General features: G+C 43.0%; 1 protein-coding gene across 5 annotated transcripts in view; it reads left to right on the top strand.

The window, feature by feature from the left end:
• Window positions 1-15,373, top strand: part of MPHOSPH8 (M-phase phosphoprotein 8) — a 75,177-nt gene that overhangs the window by 500 nt on the left and 59,304 nt on the right. Inside the window, exon 2 of one of the 5 annotated variants that reach the window (XM_063619018.1) lies at window positions 3,820-3,904. The exons of the other annotated variants lie outside the window; for them this stretch is intronic. The gene's annotated coding sequence lies outside the window, so the exon portion shown is untranslated. The remainder of the gene's footprint in view (window positions 1-3,819; window positions 3,905-15,373) is intronic. 5 annotated transcript variants of the gene reach the window in all.

Below are 15,373 nucleotides of genomic sequence, written 5' to 3'. Positions count from 1 at the left end.
TGGGAACTTTTGTCCTTCTTTGCCCTGAAGTCCTGTCGCGCCGCGGGGCAGCACGGAGCCGCTTCTGCATGGAGACTTGCAGGCTGCCAGAGAGTGGGCGGCTGGGCAGGGGCGGCGAGCGTTTAGGGCCGGGCAGAGAAAGTTGGAAGTCGTCTCCCTAACTTGGTCCTTGCGAGGCCCGGGAGGAGACGCGCCTGGCCGTGTCCTTGGAGGCAAAACTGGTTTGCATCTCCACGCTTTATCTAAAGCCCGGGCTCTGGGGACTGGATGGCTAGCTGGCCGGCGGCTCCTACCGCCCCAGCTTTAGCCAGAAGCTGGGATCTTCCCGCAGCAGTTCGTGTTCCCTGATGGAAAATGAAGCCTCATCTACTGACTCTCCCATCCAAAAAAAAGTTAATTTCCCGAAGGATCGAGAAGGATGGGTGGTCGGCGCTGTTGTTCCTCAGTCGCACACTGGTGTAATTTGAGAGGGTTCAAAAGCGCTGAAAAGATTATTTTTTTCTATTCCAAGTGCTACAGCAAGCTCATAAATCAATTTTAATTCATGCTGAACAATCTTGCCTCCTCCAAGCCCTGTGTCTTCTTCGAGCCAGAGCTACACATATGTGAATTAGTTTTAGCCCAGTCCTTCTGAGTGAATCTGTTAGTACCCATCATGGTTTTCTATCTTAATAATTCTACTAGTGGCTATTTGTAGAATGAATGACTTTATTTACTTATTGAGACGGAGTTTCGCTCTTATTGTCCATGCTGGAGTGCAATGGCGCAATCTTGGCTCACCGCAACCTCCACCTCCTGGGTTCAAGCGATTCTCCTGCCTCAGCCTCCGAAAAAGCTGGGATTGCAGGCATGCGCCACCACGCCTGGCTAATTTTGTATTTTTAGTAGAGATGGGGTTTCTGCATGCTGGTCAGGCTGGTCTCGAACTTCCGACCTCAGGTGATCCACCCGCCTTGGCCTCCCAAAGTGCTGGGATTACAGGTGTTAGCCACTGTGCCCGGCCTATTTGTAGAATTTAATGCGTTTAAGTTTGGTTCACACAGCAGGGTTGAATTCACATGGACAGAGTGCAATGTGATGTGACTTTCCTTCAAAGTTCAGAAGGAAGTATCTGTGCCAAAAGAAGTAAGTGCATTGAGGTTTATCTGGGAGGCCACATTGGACTTGCCCCTGTCTGTCTGCTCTGTTGCCGCCGTTATTTTCTTCCCCTAAAATGCGTGGTTGGGTGTTTTGTGTTGCTTTTGGCCAGGTTGAAATAGTCAGATTAAGCGTTGGTTTGTAGGCACAGACCTGAAAGGACAGGACTTTGAAATGAATCCTCTGTCACTGACGAGTTGTGTGGCCTTGGAGAAGACCTTGTCTTGTCCCAGGCCTCAGTTTGCCTTCTAGAAAAGGATTAGGACCCTGATAAACTTTTTTTAGGAAGATACCAGATGACCACCACCTTTTCAGCCTAGTAAATGGTCCTGCCTCTCCAGATCTATCAACAGCATGTAAGTCAGCGTCTTGCACTTCTAACTTAGTTGCTTTATTAAGTACTGTGCCTTTGTTGCCACTGGTTTTAAATTTTTTGTAAATAAAGGAAGATGATTGAAGTCTGGCCATTGGCAAAATGCTTCAAGAGGTTTAAAAAACTTCTCCACGGCCAGTGTTTTCTGTTGACGTTCAGGATGACATTGGTGTTAGGAAGGCACTTGGTGTTCATCTCTGATCCAGCACGAAGGATCACACAGCTCCTCAATGTGATGAGGAATAAATTGTTCCTTATTCACAAATATGTTACCATAGGGGATCAGTCCGGGTGGTGGGAGAAATTATAAAAATAAACTTATAGGAAATAGACACAAACTTTCTTGGAAGGCTGGGAGGTTTGCATAGCTTCAGTAAAAGATTTAGCTGAAGGCAACTGAATTCTCTTAAAAGCTTAGGGCGTAGATACATAGGAATGTAGAGGAGTTTATCCAAATGTCTCGTTTACTCATGTGGTCCTAAGACTCACCTTTGGTTCTCTGTGGGTGCAGGACTGCTCTCTACTTGGGAGGTCAGCAATGTTAATTACCCTCTAGTGGTGTTTACTCGAGACCTTTGTCATTAGATCTGTACTGAATAAATGCATGGGGCACCAGCTTGTGAGGGCTGGCAGCTGCTACAGCTCTTTCTGTGAAACTGCCTGGACCTCTAGCCTGCTCTTTCATGGGATGGATACCTGTGTCTGAGTGCATTTCTTCATCTGTCGTGCGGCCCAGGGTCTGCAGGTCAGACCCAGCAGTCTTTGGCTGATGTCAGCATTCCTAGCATTTGCCTGTTTCCGGGGGCTGGCTACCCAGACTGTGGCCCTCAGTGTGCAAAATGTGCAGATCTCTTGATCCATTTCTTCTTACTTAGGGAAACTACGTGTCCCAGGCAATAATTTCATGAATCTTGCTTTTGATGTTGCATATAAAAGCTCATTGCCAAATCCAAGTTCATCTAGATTTTCTGCTGTGTTATCTTCTAGAAGTTTTCTGGTTTGGCACTTTTCTTTTTTTTTGTTTGTTTTTTCAAGAGAGAGAGCCTCCGTCTGTTGCCTAGGCTGGAGTGCAGTGGTACAGTCATGGCTCACCACAGTCTCAAATTCCTGGGCTCAAGCGATCCTCCTGCCTCAGCCTCCCAAGTAGAAGGGACGAGAGGCGCATGCCACCACACCCAGCTAGTTTTGCACTTTTTACATTTCAGTCTGTGATCGTTTTGATTTGTAAAAGGTGTAAGGTCACAAAACATTTGTGTTTTGTAAAAGGTGTAAGGTCACAAAACATTTGTGTTTTGTAAAAGGTGTAAGGTCACTTTCTGCCTTTCTCCACACAATCACTTGCAAGCCATTCCCCCTCTACCTTGTGTAAAATCCAGTTTCTTTGACATTCCCTACGTGTTCTCATCGCCGCCATTCACCAGCCACCCAAGACCTCCCTCATTCCTGTGGTTCCTGCCTTCATCTTCAGTGACTTCCAGCATCCTGAGCTATGGCCTGGCCTAATGCCCAGGCCGGTCACTACTAACATTTTTAGAAGTTCTGTTTGTAATGATCTACATATGAGCACTGAAATTAAAAGAAAAAGTGAAGAATTTTTGCCTGTATTTGGAAACTTTCCTTTCAATAGGTAATAAGCAGAAAGACAAAGCAAGAGAACTCTGCCTGGGTATTATGAAAAATAAACGCACTGAAGGAGAAGATCTTCCTATTTTAGATTAGTCATAAGAAAGAAGAAATCCAGGAAAACCTCTTCTGCCGTGCTAGCTAGGGAGGAGTGGGATGACAGTTAAGATGTCTCACAACACTTGCATCCAGACATGGCCAGGTAGAGGGTGGCCCAATCAAAAGGGGTGCCAGCGGCCAGGTGCAGTGGCTCATGCCTGTAATCCCAGCACTTTGGGAGAGAGGCAGGTGGATCACCTGAGCTTAGGAGTTCTAGACAAGCCTGGGCAGCACGGCAGAAACCCCATCTCTACAAAAAAATATGCAGAAATTAGCCAGGTGTGGTGGTGTGTACCTGTAATGCCAGCTACTTGGGAGTCTGAGGCATGACAATCACTTGAACCCAGGAGGTGGATGTTGCAGTGAGTCCAGACTGCACCACGGCACTCCAGCCTGGATGACAGAACAAGACTGTGTCTCAGAAGAAAGGGACACCAGTCTAAGCAGCTGATTTGCTTATACCAGGTATCTAGCAAATATCTGCCCTACAGGCCAGAACAGTATGAGAGGTCTCAATTCTGGAAAGATATTGCTGGAGTTGCATTGGAAGCAGAGAACGCTAATTGTCCTCCTGTGTCAATTCCCAGGATTTGATTCTGGCCAGCCATCCAGCTGGAGTGCACACCCTTGCATCTGGGAGTGGCCGTGACACTCATTTCTAGCCAATGAGATGTAAGTAGATTTGATGATTGCAACTTCTGGGTTAGGTCCTCAAAAAGGGAAACAACTTACTGCATCCTCCCATTTTCCTTACCCATGGGCTTTGAGTCACCTCCACCCTGTAGCAGATGGCACACCCTGGTGCCGCTGCAGGCTCCAAGACAAAAGGGTGTCCCTGGATGAAATGGAACAAAAACACCTACTCACCCTGAACCACCTGCCCACTTTCAGGCTGCTAAGTGAGAAAGAAATATGCTTTATCTTGTTTGAGCTACCGCATATTTGGAGTATTTTTGTGACAGCAACTTAGCCAGTATTGTAAAGAAACAGCATTGTATCTGTCTTAAGAGAACGACACCCTAGTGGCACCAACATTACTCTGCCATTCCTCCTCAGGACTACAGGGAGATAAAGCCCACACTGCAAACCCCATCAGGCCTGAGAATTATACTCAGACCTGAGGCTGGGTAAGGGGAATAGGCAACTGAGCAATTGGTATCATTTCCCATCTTAAACAAATTAAAGAAAAAAAAGTCATCTCTCAACCTCACTTTGTACCCTGCCTTTCAGCCGTCACTGAGTTCATTCCTAACCTTTACAAATTTGTCCAGGGTGGCTTACCTTCCTATCTCACCCTGCAATCTACTCTCTCACTAGTATTATCTCATGCTTCCTTCTGTCTAGCACTATTCCAAAATTCTCATCCAAAGACCACTTTTTTGTTGTTGTTGTTTTTTAGAGAGAGACAGGGTCTTGCTTTGTTGCCCAGGCTGGTCTTGAACCCCTGGCTTCAAGTGATCCTCCTGCCTCAGCCTCTGAAAGTGCTGAGATTACAGGTGTGAGCCACCACCTGCCCCAAAAACCACTTTTTAGTCCTTATATTTCTATACCTCTCAAAACCTTTTTTTTTATTTTTTTTATTTTTTATTTTTAGAAACAGGTCTTGCCCTGTCACCCAGGCTAGAGTGCAGTGGCACGATCATAGCTCACTGTATAGTCTTGAACTCCTGAACTCAAGTGATTCTCCCACCTGAGCCTCTCAAAGAACTGTGATTACAGGTGTACCACCATACCCGGCTAATTTTTTTTTTTAAAAGAGGGGGTCTTGCTATGTTGTCCAGGCTGGTCTTGTACTCCTGGCCTCAAATGATCCTCCCACCCTGGCCTCCCAAAGTGCTGGGATTACAAGTGTGGGCCACCACACTTGGACTCAATAGCTTTCTATATTCTTGATCATGTAAGTATATAGATTGGTGATTTTTCACAAATTGAGCAGAAGAAACTGACGTCCAAGTCAAGAAATAAAACCCCACACCTCAGAAGCCTCCTTCCCACTTCTTTCCAACCATGCCTGTTTGTGTACTTGGTATTAGTGGAATCACACAGTATGTGGTTGCTTGTGTCCAGCATATTTTGCTTAACATTGTGTTTCTGCCATTCAGCCATGTCGGGAAACCACCCCGATACCCACCACAGAATGAGTAATTACATTGATATCCATGTGTACCGAGTGTCAGTTTAGGGCTGTCCTGAATGGCGTGCTGTAAGCAATATTCTAGCACAATGCCCGTGACTTTACTGTGCACGCCCACTGCTCCTTCCTCCTCCATTCTGTCTTTGTTTTTGCCTCCAATTTGGCCAGTCATTCCCAGGCTCATTTGCAGGCCCTTCCTCTGCCACTTCCTAAGTGATGGCAGGGCTCAGGATCACAAGCCATTTTCTAACTCTACATGCTTTTCTGGTGTCTTCATCCCCTCATGGATTAATTGTCATCAACAGGTTGGTTGTTTTCTAATCTTATCTCAAGTCCAGATCTCTCTCTTGAGCTTCTCTTGGCCCAAATATCCGTTTGGGCATTCTGTTATTTCCTTTTTTCTTTCTTCAATTATGATTAAAAAAAAAAAAGACATAAAATTTAGCATTTTAACCACTGCGCCTGGCCTGGCTTTACCATTTTTAAGTATACAGTTCAGCAGTGCTAAGTATATGCACATTATTGTGTAATAGATCCCTAGAACTTTTCATCTTGAAAAAACAAACTTTATTCCTATTAAACATCAACTGCCAACCGATGCAGGCCGTGGCTCACGACTGTAATCGCAGCACTTTGGGAGGCCGAGGCAGGTGGATCACTTGAGGCCAGGAGTTTGAGACCAGCCTGGCTAATGTGGTGAAACCCTGTCTCTACCAAAAGTATAAAAATTAGCTGGGCATGGTGGCACGTCCTGTAATCCCAGCTACTTGGAGGCTGAGGCAAGAGAATCGCTTGAACCCAGGAGGCAGAGGTCTCAGTGAGCCAAGATCGCGCCACTGCAGTCCAGCCTGGGCGACAGAGCAAGACTGTCTCAAAAAAAAAAAAAAAAAAAAAAAAAAATCAACTGCCCATCTCTTCCTTTCTCTCAGCCCTGGAAACCACCATTCTACTTTCCATTTCAATGGATTTGACTACGTTAGATACTTCATATGAGTGGGGTCATGCAGTATTTGTATTTGGTGGCTGCATTATTTCACTCAGTGTAGTGTCCTAGATGTCCATCCATGTGTACCAAATGTCAGAATTTCCTATCTTTTCCAGGCTGTATTATATAACATTGTATGTATGTTTCACATTCTGTTTATTTGTTCATTTGTGGACAGACATTTCATTTGCTTCTACCTTGGCTATTGTGAATAATGCTACTATCAACGTGGGTGTGAAAATATGTCTTTGAGATACTGCTTTGAATTCTTTAGGGTGTTTTGTTTTTGGTTTGTTGTTGTTGTTTTGAGACGGAGTTGTCACCCAGGCTGGAGTGCAGAGGCGTGATCTCAGCTTACTGCAACCCCTGCCTCCCGGATTCTAGCGATTCTCCTGCCTCAGCCTCCCAAGTAGCTGGGATTAAAGGCATGCACCACCACACCTGGCTAATTTTTGTATTTTTAGTAGAGATGGGGTTTCGCGATGTTGGCTAGGCTGGTCTCGAACTCCTGGTCTCAAGTGATCTGCCCGCCTTGGCCTCCCAAAGTGCTGGGGTTACAGGCGTGAGTGACCACTCCCAGCCTGTTTGTTTGATTTTTGCTCTCTTAACCTTATCATCCACCAGAGGATGAATTCTTTTGTATAAGGATTGTTGGATATGATAATATTTTTAATTTGTTGAGGAATCTCCACACTGATTTCCGTAGTAGTTGCACCATTTTATATTCCTACCAACAGTGCACAAGGATTCCAGTTGCTCCACGTACTTGCCACTTGTTATTTTCTGGGTTTTAATTTTTTTATAGTGGCCCATCCTAATGAGTGTAAGGTATTTCATTGTGATTTTGATTTACATTTCTCTAGTGATTACTGATGTTAAAACATCTTTTCGTATGCTTGTTGGCCATTTGTACATCTTCTCGAAAGAAATGTCTTCATCTTTTGCTCTTTTTAAAATCAGGTTATTTGGTTTTTGTTGTGCAGTGGTAGGAGTTCTTTGTATCTTCTGGATACTAAACCCTTATCATAAATATAATTTAAATAGTTCCTTCCAGTCTGTATGTTGCCTTTAATTTGTTGATTATTTCCTTTGCTACACAGAAATTTTTGAGTTTTGTGTGGCCTCATCTGTCTGTTTTTGCTTTTGTTGCCTATGTTTTGGTATCATATCCAAGAAACCATTGCCAAATCCAATGTCATGAAGATTTCCCCCTGTTTTCTTCCGAGAATTTTAGAGTTTTCCATCTTTCATTTAGATCTTTTATTTTTTGAGTCAGAGTTTCACTTTTGTTGCCCAGGCTGAAGTGCATGGCATGATCTCGGCTCACTGCAACCTCTGCCTCCTGGGTTTAAGTGATTCTCGTGCCTCAGCCTCCCAAGTAGCTGGGATTACAGGCATGTGCCACCATGCCTGGCTAATTTTTGTATTATTAGTAGAGTTGGGGTTTATCCCTGTTGGTCAGGCTGGTCTCAAACTCCCAACCTCAGGTAATCAGCCTGCCTTGGCCTCCCAAAGTGCTGGGATTACAGGCGTGAGCCACCGCGGCTAGCCTCATTTAGATCTTTAATCCATTTTTAGCCACTTTTTTTTTTTTTTGAGATAGAGTCTCTCTCTGTCACCCAGGCTGGAGTGCAGTGGCATGATCTCAGCTCACTGCAACCTCTGCCTCCTGGGTTCAGGTGATTCTCCTGTCTCAGCCTCATGAGAGGCTGAGTGATGTTCCCCTTCCTGTGTCTGTCTGGTATTACAGGCATGTGCCACCATGCCCTGCTAATTTTTGTATTTTTAGTAGAGACAGGGTTTCACCATGTTGCCCAGGCTGGTCTCAAATTCCTGACCTCAAATGATCCACCCGCCTTGGCTTCCCAAAGTGCTGGGATTATAGGTGTGAGCCACTGTGTCCAGCTTATTTTTAGCTAATTTTTTATATGCTGGAAGGAAAAGATCCAACTTCATTTTTTTTTGCTTTTAGATATCCAGTTTTCCAGCAGCATTTGTTGAAGAAACTGTCCTTTCTCCATCGTGTGGTCTACTCACCCTTGTTGAAGATCATTTTACCATGTACATGAGAGTTTATTTCTGGGCTCTTTATTCTGTTCCATTGGTCTATATGTCTATATTTAAGCAAGGATCACAGTGTCTTTATTACTGTTCGTTTCTAATATGTTTTGAAATCAGAAGGTGTGAGACCTCCATTTTTGTTCTTTTTCAAGATTGTGTTGGCTATTCAAGGTCCTTTCCAATTCTATATGAATTTTAGGATCTTTTTTTTCTATTCCTTCAAAAAAGGCCCCTGGAATTTTGATAGGGATTGTACTGAACTGTAGATCACTTTGAGTTGTATGGACATTTTAACAACATAAAATATTCCAATCCATGAACATGGAATGTTTTTCCATTTATTTTTGTCTTCTTTCATTTCTTTCAGCAATGTCCTATAGTTTTCAGTGTATAAGTCTTTCACCTCCTTGGTTAAGTTTATTCCTAAGACTTTTATTTTATTATTATTTTCTTTTTTGAGAGAGAGTCTTACTCTGTCCCCCAGGCTGGAGTGCAGTCGCATGATGTCATCTCACTGCAAACTCTGCCTCCTGGGTTCAAGCAATTCTCCTGCCTCAGCCTCACAAGTAGCTGGGATTACAGGTGTGTGCCCTGGCTAATTTTTTTTTGTATTTTTAGTAGAGATGGGGTTTTGCCATGTTGGCCACGCTGGTGTTGAACCCCTGGCCTCAAGTGATCTGCCCGCCTCAGCCTCCCAAACTGCTGGGATTACAGGCGTGAGCCACCGCACCTGGCCAAGAATTTTATTTTTAAATGAAAAATCAAATTTGCATATACTTATTGTATACATATTATTTTGAAATATGTATACAATGTGGAATGGCTAAATTGAGCTAAATAACATATGCATAACCACACCTACTTATCCTTTTTTTGGTGTGGTGAGAACACAAAATCTACTCTTTTAGCAATTGGTTTCAAGAATACAATACATTTCTTTTTCTATGTCTTTTTTTTTTTATACTTTAAGTTCTAGGGTACATGTGCACAACGTGCAGGTTTGTTACATATGTATACATGTGCCATGTTGGTGTGCTGTACCCATTAACTCGTCATTTACATTAGGTATATCTCCTAATGCTATCCCTCCCCCTTCCCCCAACCCCACAGGCCCTGGTGTGTGATGTTCCCCTTCCTGTGTCCAAGTGTTCTCATTGTTCAATTCCCACCTATGAGAGAGAACATGCAGCATTTCATTTTTTGTCCTTGTGATAGTTTGCTTAGAATGATGGTTTCCAGCTTCATCCATGTCCCTCCAAAGGACATGAACTCATCATTTTTTATGGCTGCATAGTATTCCATGGTGTATATGTGCCACATTTTCTTAAGCCAGTCTATCATTGTTGGACATTTGGGTTGGTTCCAAGTCTTTGCTATTGTGAGTAGTGCCGCAATAAACATACGTGTGCATGTGTCTTTATTGCTATAAATTTTTATGATTTATAAATCATATAAATGATTTTAAAAGGATGATTTATAATCCTTTGGGTATATACCCAGTAATGGGATGGCTGGGTCAAATGGTATTTCTAGTTCTAGATCCTTGAGGAATCGCCACACTGTCTTCCACCATGGTTGAACTAATTTACAGTCCCACCAACAGTGTAAAAGTGTTCCAATTTCTCCACATCCTGTCCAGCACCCATTGTTTCCTGACTTTTTAATGATCACCATTCTAACTGGTGTGAGATGGTATCTCATTGTGGTTTTGATTTGCATTTCTCTGATGGCCAGTGATGATGAGCATTTCTTCATGTGTCTGTTGGCTGCATAAATGTCTTCTTTTGAGGAGTGTCTGTTCATATCCTTTGCCCACTTTTTGCAGTTGTTTTTTTCTTGTAAATATGTTTGAGTTCTTTGTAGATTCTGGATATTAGCCCTTTGTCAGATGAGTAGATTGCAAAAATTTTCTCCCATTCTGTAGGTTGCCTGTTCACTCAGATGGTAGTTTCTTTTGCTGTGCAGAAGCTCTTTAGTTTCATTAGATCCCATTTGTCAATTTTGGCTTTTGTTGCCATTGCTTTTGGTGTTTTAGACATGAAGTCCTTGCCCATGCCTGTGTCCTGAATGGTATTGCCTAGGTTTTCTTCTAGGGCTTTTATGGTTTTAGGTCTAACATTTAAGTCTTTAATCCATCTTGAATTAATTTTTGTATAAGGTGTAAGGAAGGGATCCAGTTTCAGCTTTCTACCTATGGCTAGCCAGTTTTCCCAGCACCATTTATTAAATAGGGAATCCTTACCCCATTTCTTGTCTTTGTCAGGTTTGTCAAAGATCAGATGGTTGTAGATGTGTGGTATTATTTCTGAGGGCTCTGTTCTGTTCCATTGGTCTATATCTCTGTTTTGGTACCAGTACCATGCTGTCTTGGTTACTGTAGCCTTGTAGTATAGTTTGAAGTCAGGTAGCGTGATGCCTCCAGCTTTGTTCTTTTGGCTTAGGATTGTCTTGGCAATGCGGGCTCTTTTTTGGTTCCATATGAACTTTAAAGTAGTTTTTTCCAATTCTGTGAAGAAAGTCATTGGTAGCTTGATGGGGATGGCATTGAACCTATAAATTACCTTGGGCAGTATGGCCATTTTCACGATACTGATTCTTCCTATCCATGAGCATGGAATATTCTTCCATTTGTTTGTGTCCTCTTTTATTTTGTTGAGCAGGGGTTTGTAGTTCTCCTTGAAGAGGTCCTTCACATCCCTTATAAGTTGGATTCCTAGGTATTTTATTCTCTTTGAAGCAATTGTGAATGGGAGTTCACTCATGATTTGGTTCTCTGTTTGTCTGTTATTGGTATATAAGAATGCTTGTGATTTTTGCACATTGATTTTGTATCCTGAGACTTTGCTGAAGTTGCTTATCAGCTTAAGAAGATTTTGGGCTGAGACGATGGGGTTTTTTAGATATACAATCATGTCATCTGCAAACAGGGATAATTGGACTTCCTCTTTTCCTAATTGAATACCCTTTATTTCCTTCTGCCTGATTGCCCTGGCCGGAACTGCCAACACTATGTTGAATAGGAGTGGTGAGAGAGGGCATCCCTGTCTTGTACCAGTTTTCAAAGGGAATGCTTCCAGTTTTTGCCCATTCAGTATGATGTTGGCTGTGGGTTTGTCATAAATAGCTCTTATTATTTTGAGATACGTCTCATCAGTACCTAATTTATTGAGAGTTTTTACCATGAAGGGCTGTTGAATTTTGTCAAAGGCCTTTTCTGCATCTATTGAGATAATCATGTGGTTTTTGTCATTGGTTCTGTTTATATGCTGGATTACATTTATTGATTTGCATATGTTGAACCAGCCTTGCATCCCAGGGATGAAGCCCTCTTGATCATGGTGTATAAGCTTTTTGATGTGCTGCTGGATTCGGTTTGCCAGTATTTTATTGAGGATTTTTGCATCGATGTTCATCAGGGATATTGGTCTAGAATTCTTTTTTTTTTTTTTTTGCTATGTCTCTGCCAGGCTTTGGTATCAGGATGATGCTGGCCTCATAAAATGAATTAGGGAGGATTCCCTCTTTTTCTATTGATTGGAATAGTTTCAGAAGGAATGGTACCAGCTCCTCCTTGTACCTCTGGTAGAATTCGCCTGTGAATCCATCTGGTCCTGGACTTTTTTTGGTTGGTAAGCTATTAATCATTGCCTCAATTTCAGAGCCTGTTATTGGTGTATTCAGAGATTCAACTTCTTCCTGGTTTAGTCTGGGGAGGCTGTATGTGTCGAGGAATTTATCCATTTCTTCAGATTTTCTAGTTTATTTGCGTAGAGGTGTTTGTAGTATTCTCTGATGGTAGTTTGTATTTGTGTGGGATCAGTGGTGATATCCCCTTTATCATTTTTTATTGCATCTATTTGATTCTTCTCTCTTTTCTTCTTTATTAGTCTTGCTAGCAGTCTATCAATTTTGTTGATCTTTTCAAAAAACCAGCTCCTGGATTCATTGATGTTTTGAAGGGTTTTTTGTGTCTCTATCTCCTTCAGTTCTGCTCTGATCTTAGTTATTTCTTGCCTTCTGCTAGCTTTTGAAAGTGTTTGTTCTTGCTTCTCTAATTCTTTTCATTGTGATGTTAGGGTGTCAATTTTAGATCTTTCCTGCTTTCTCTTGTGGGCATTTAGTGCTATAAATTTCCCTCTACACACTGATTTGAATGTGTCCCAGAGATTCTGGTATGTTGTGTCTTTGTTCTCGTTGGTTTCAAAGAACATCTTTATTTCTGCCTTTATTTCATTATGTATGCAGTAGTCATTCAGGAGCAGGTTGTTCAGTTTCCATGTAGTTGAGTGGTTTTGAGTGAGTTTCTTAATCCTGAGTTCTAGTTTGATTGCCCTGTGGTCTGAGAGACAGTTTGTTATAATTTCTGTTCTTTTACATTTGCTGAGGAGTGCTTTAATTCCAACTATGTGGTCAATTTTGGAATAGGTGTGGTGTGGTGCTGAGAAGAATGTATATTCTGTTGATTTGGGGTGGAGAGTTCTATAGATGTCTATTAGGTCCACTTGGTGCAGAGCTGAGTTCAATTCCTGGATATCCTTATTAACTTTCTGTCTCGTTGATCTGTCTAATGTTGACAGTGGGGTGTTAAAGTTTCCCTTTATTATTGTGTGGGAGTCTAAGTCTCTTTGTAGGTCTCTAAGGACTTGCTTTATGAATCTGGGTGCTCCTGTATTGGGTGCATATATATTTAGGATAGTTAGCTCTTCTTGTTGAAGTGATCCCTTTACCATTATGTAATGGCCTTCTTTGTCTCTTTTGATCTTTGTTGGTTTAAAGTCTGTTTTATCAGAGACTAGGATTGCAACCCCTGCCTTTTTTTGTTTTCCATTTGCTTGGTAGATCTTCCTCCATCCCTTTATTTTGAGTCTATGTGTGTTTTTGCACGTGAGATGGGTTTCCTGAATACAGCACACTGATGAGTCTTGACTCTTTATCCAATTTGCCAGTCTGTGTCTTTTAATTGGAGCATTTAGCCCATTTACATTTAAGGTTAATATTGCTATGTGTGAATTTGATCCTGTCATTATGATATTAGCTGGTTATTTTGCTCGTTAGTTGATGCAGTTTCTTCCCAGTCTTGATGGTCTTTACAATTTGGCATGTTTTTGCAGTGGCTGGTACTGGTTGTTCCTTTCCATGTTTAGTGCTTTCTTCAGGAGCTCCTTTAGGGCAGGCCTGGTGGTGACAAAATCTCTCAGCATTTGCTTGTCTGTAAAGGATTTTATTTCTCCTTCACTTCTGAAGCTTAGTTTGGCTGGATATGAAATTCTGAGTTGAAAATTCTTTTCTTTAAGAATGTTAAGTATTGGCCCCCACTCTCTTCTGGCTTGTAGAATTTCTGCCGAGAGATCAGCTGTTAGTCTGATGGGCTTCCCTTTGTGGGTAACCCGACCTTTCTCTCTGGCTGCCCTTAACATTTTCTCCTTCATTTCAACTTTGGTGAATCTGACAATTATGCATCTTGGAGTTGCTCTTCTCGAGGAGTATCTTTGTGGCATTCTCTGTATTTCCTGAATTTGAATGTTGGCCTGCCTTGCTAGATTGGGGAAGTTCTCCTGGATAATATCCTGCAGAGTGTTTTCCAACTTGGTTCCATTCTCCCCGTCACTTTCAGGTACACCAATCAGATGTAGATTTGGTCTTTTCACGTAGTCCCATATTTCTTGGAGGCTTTGTTCGTTTCTTTTTATTCTTTTTTCTCTAAACTTCTCTTCTCACTTCATTTCATTCATGTGATCTTCCATCACTGATACCCTTTCTTCCAGCTGATCGCATCAGCTACTGAGGCTTGTGCGTTCGTCACATAGTTCTTGTGCCGTGGTTTTCAGCTCCATCAGGTCCTTTAAGGACTTCTCTGCATTGGTTATTCTAGTTAGCCATTCATCTAATCTTTTTTCAAGGTTTTTAACTTCTTTGCCATGGGTTCAAACTTCCTCTTTTAGTTCGGAGTAGTTTGATCATCTGAAGCCTTCTTCTCTCAACTTGTCAAAGTCATTCTCCATCCAGCTTTGTTCCATTGCTGGTGAGGAGCCACGTTCCTTTGGAGGAAGAGAGGCGCTCTGATTTTTAGAGTTTCCAGTTTTTCTGCTGTGTTTTTTCCCCATCTTTGTGGTTTTATCTACCTTTGGTCTTTGATGATGGTGACGTACAGATGGGGTTTTGGTGTGGATGTCCTTTCTGTTTGTTAGTTTTCTTTCTAACAGTCAGGACCCTCAGCTGCAGGTCTGTTGGAGTTTCCTGGAGGTCCACTCCAGACCCTGTTTGCCTGGGTGTCAGCAGTGGAGGCTGCAGAACAGCGGATATTGGTGAACAGCAAATGTTGCTGCCTGATCGTTCCTCTGGAAGTTTTGTCTCTTAGGAGTACCCAGCCTTGTGATGTGTCAGTCTGCCCCTACTAGGGGGAGCCTCCCAGTTAGGCTACTCGGGGGTCAGGGACCCACTTGAGGAGGCAGTCTGTCCATTCTCAGATCTCAGGCTGCGTGCTGGGAGAACCACTACTCTCTTCAAACCTGTCAGACAGGGACATTTAAGTCTGTAGAGGTTTCTGCTGCGTTTTGTTTGGCTATGCCCTAACCCCAGAGGTGGAGTCTACAGAGGCAGGGAGGTCTCCTTGAGCTGCGGTGGGCTCCACCCAGTTCGAGCTTCCTGGCTGCTTTGTTTACCTACTCAAGCCTCAGCAATGGTGGGGGCCCTTCCCCCAGCCTCGCTGCCGCCTTGCAGTTCAATCTCAGGTTGCTGTGCTAGCAATGAGCAAGGCTCCGTGGGCATAGGACCCTCCAAGCCATGCACGGGATATAATCTCCTGGTGTGCCATTTGCTAAGACCATTGGAAAAGCGCAGTATTAGGGTGGGAGTGACCCAATTTTCCAGGTGCCATCCGTCACCCCTAGGAAAGGGAATTCCCCTACCCCTTGCACTTGCTGGGTGAGGCAATGCCTTGCCCTGCTTCAGCTCAGGCTCG

Source organism: Symphalangus syndactylus, chromosome 15 (genome assembly GCF_028878055.3).
Source record: "Symphalangus syndactylus isolate Jambi chromosome 15, NHGRI_mSymSyn1-v2.1_pri, whole genome shotgun sequence".
Classification (NCBI taxonomy): Eukaryota; Metazoa; Chordata; class Mammalia; order Primates; family Hylobatidae; genus Symphalangus; species Symphalangus syndactylus.
The sequence above is the reverse complement of the archived record's forward strand: the minus strand, read 5'-3'. Positions and strand labels throughout refer to the sequence as shown.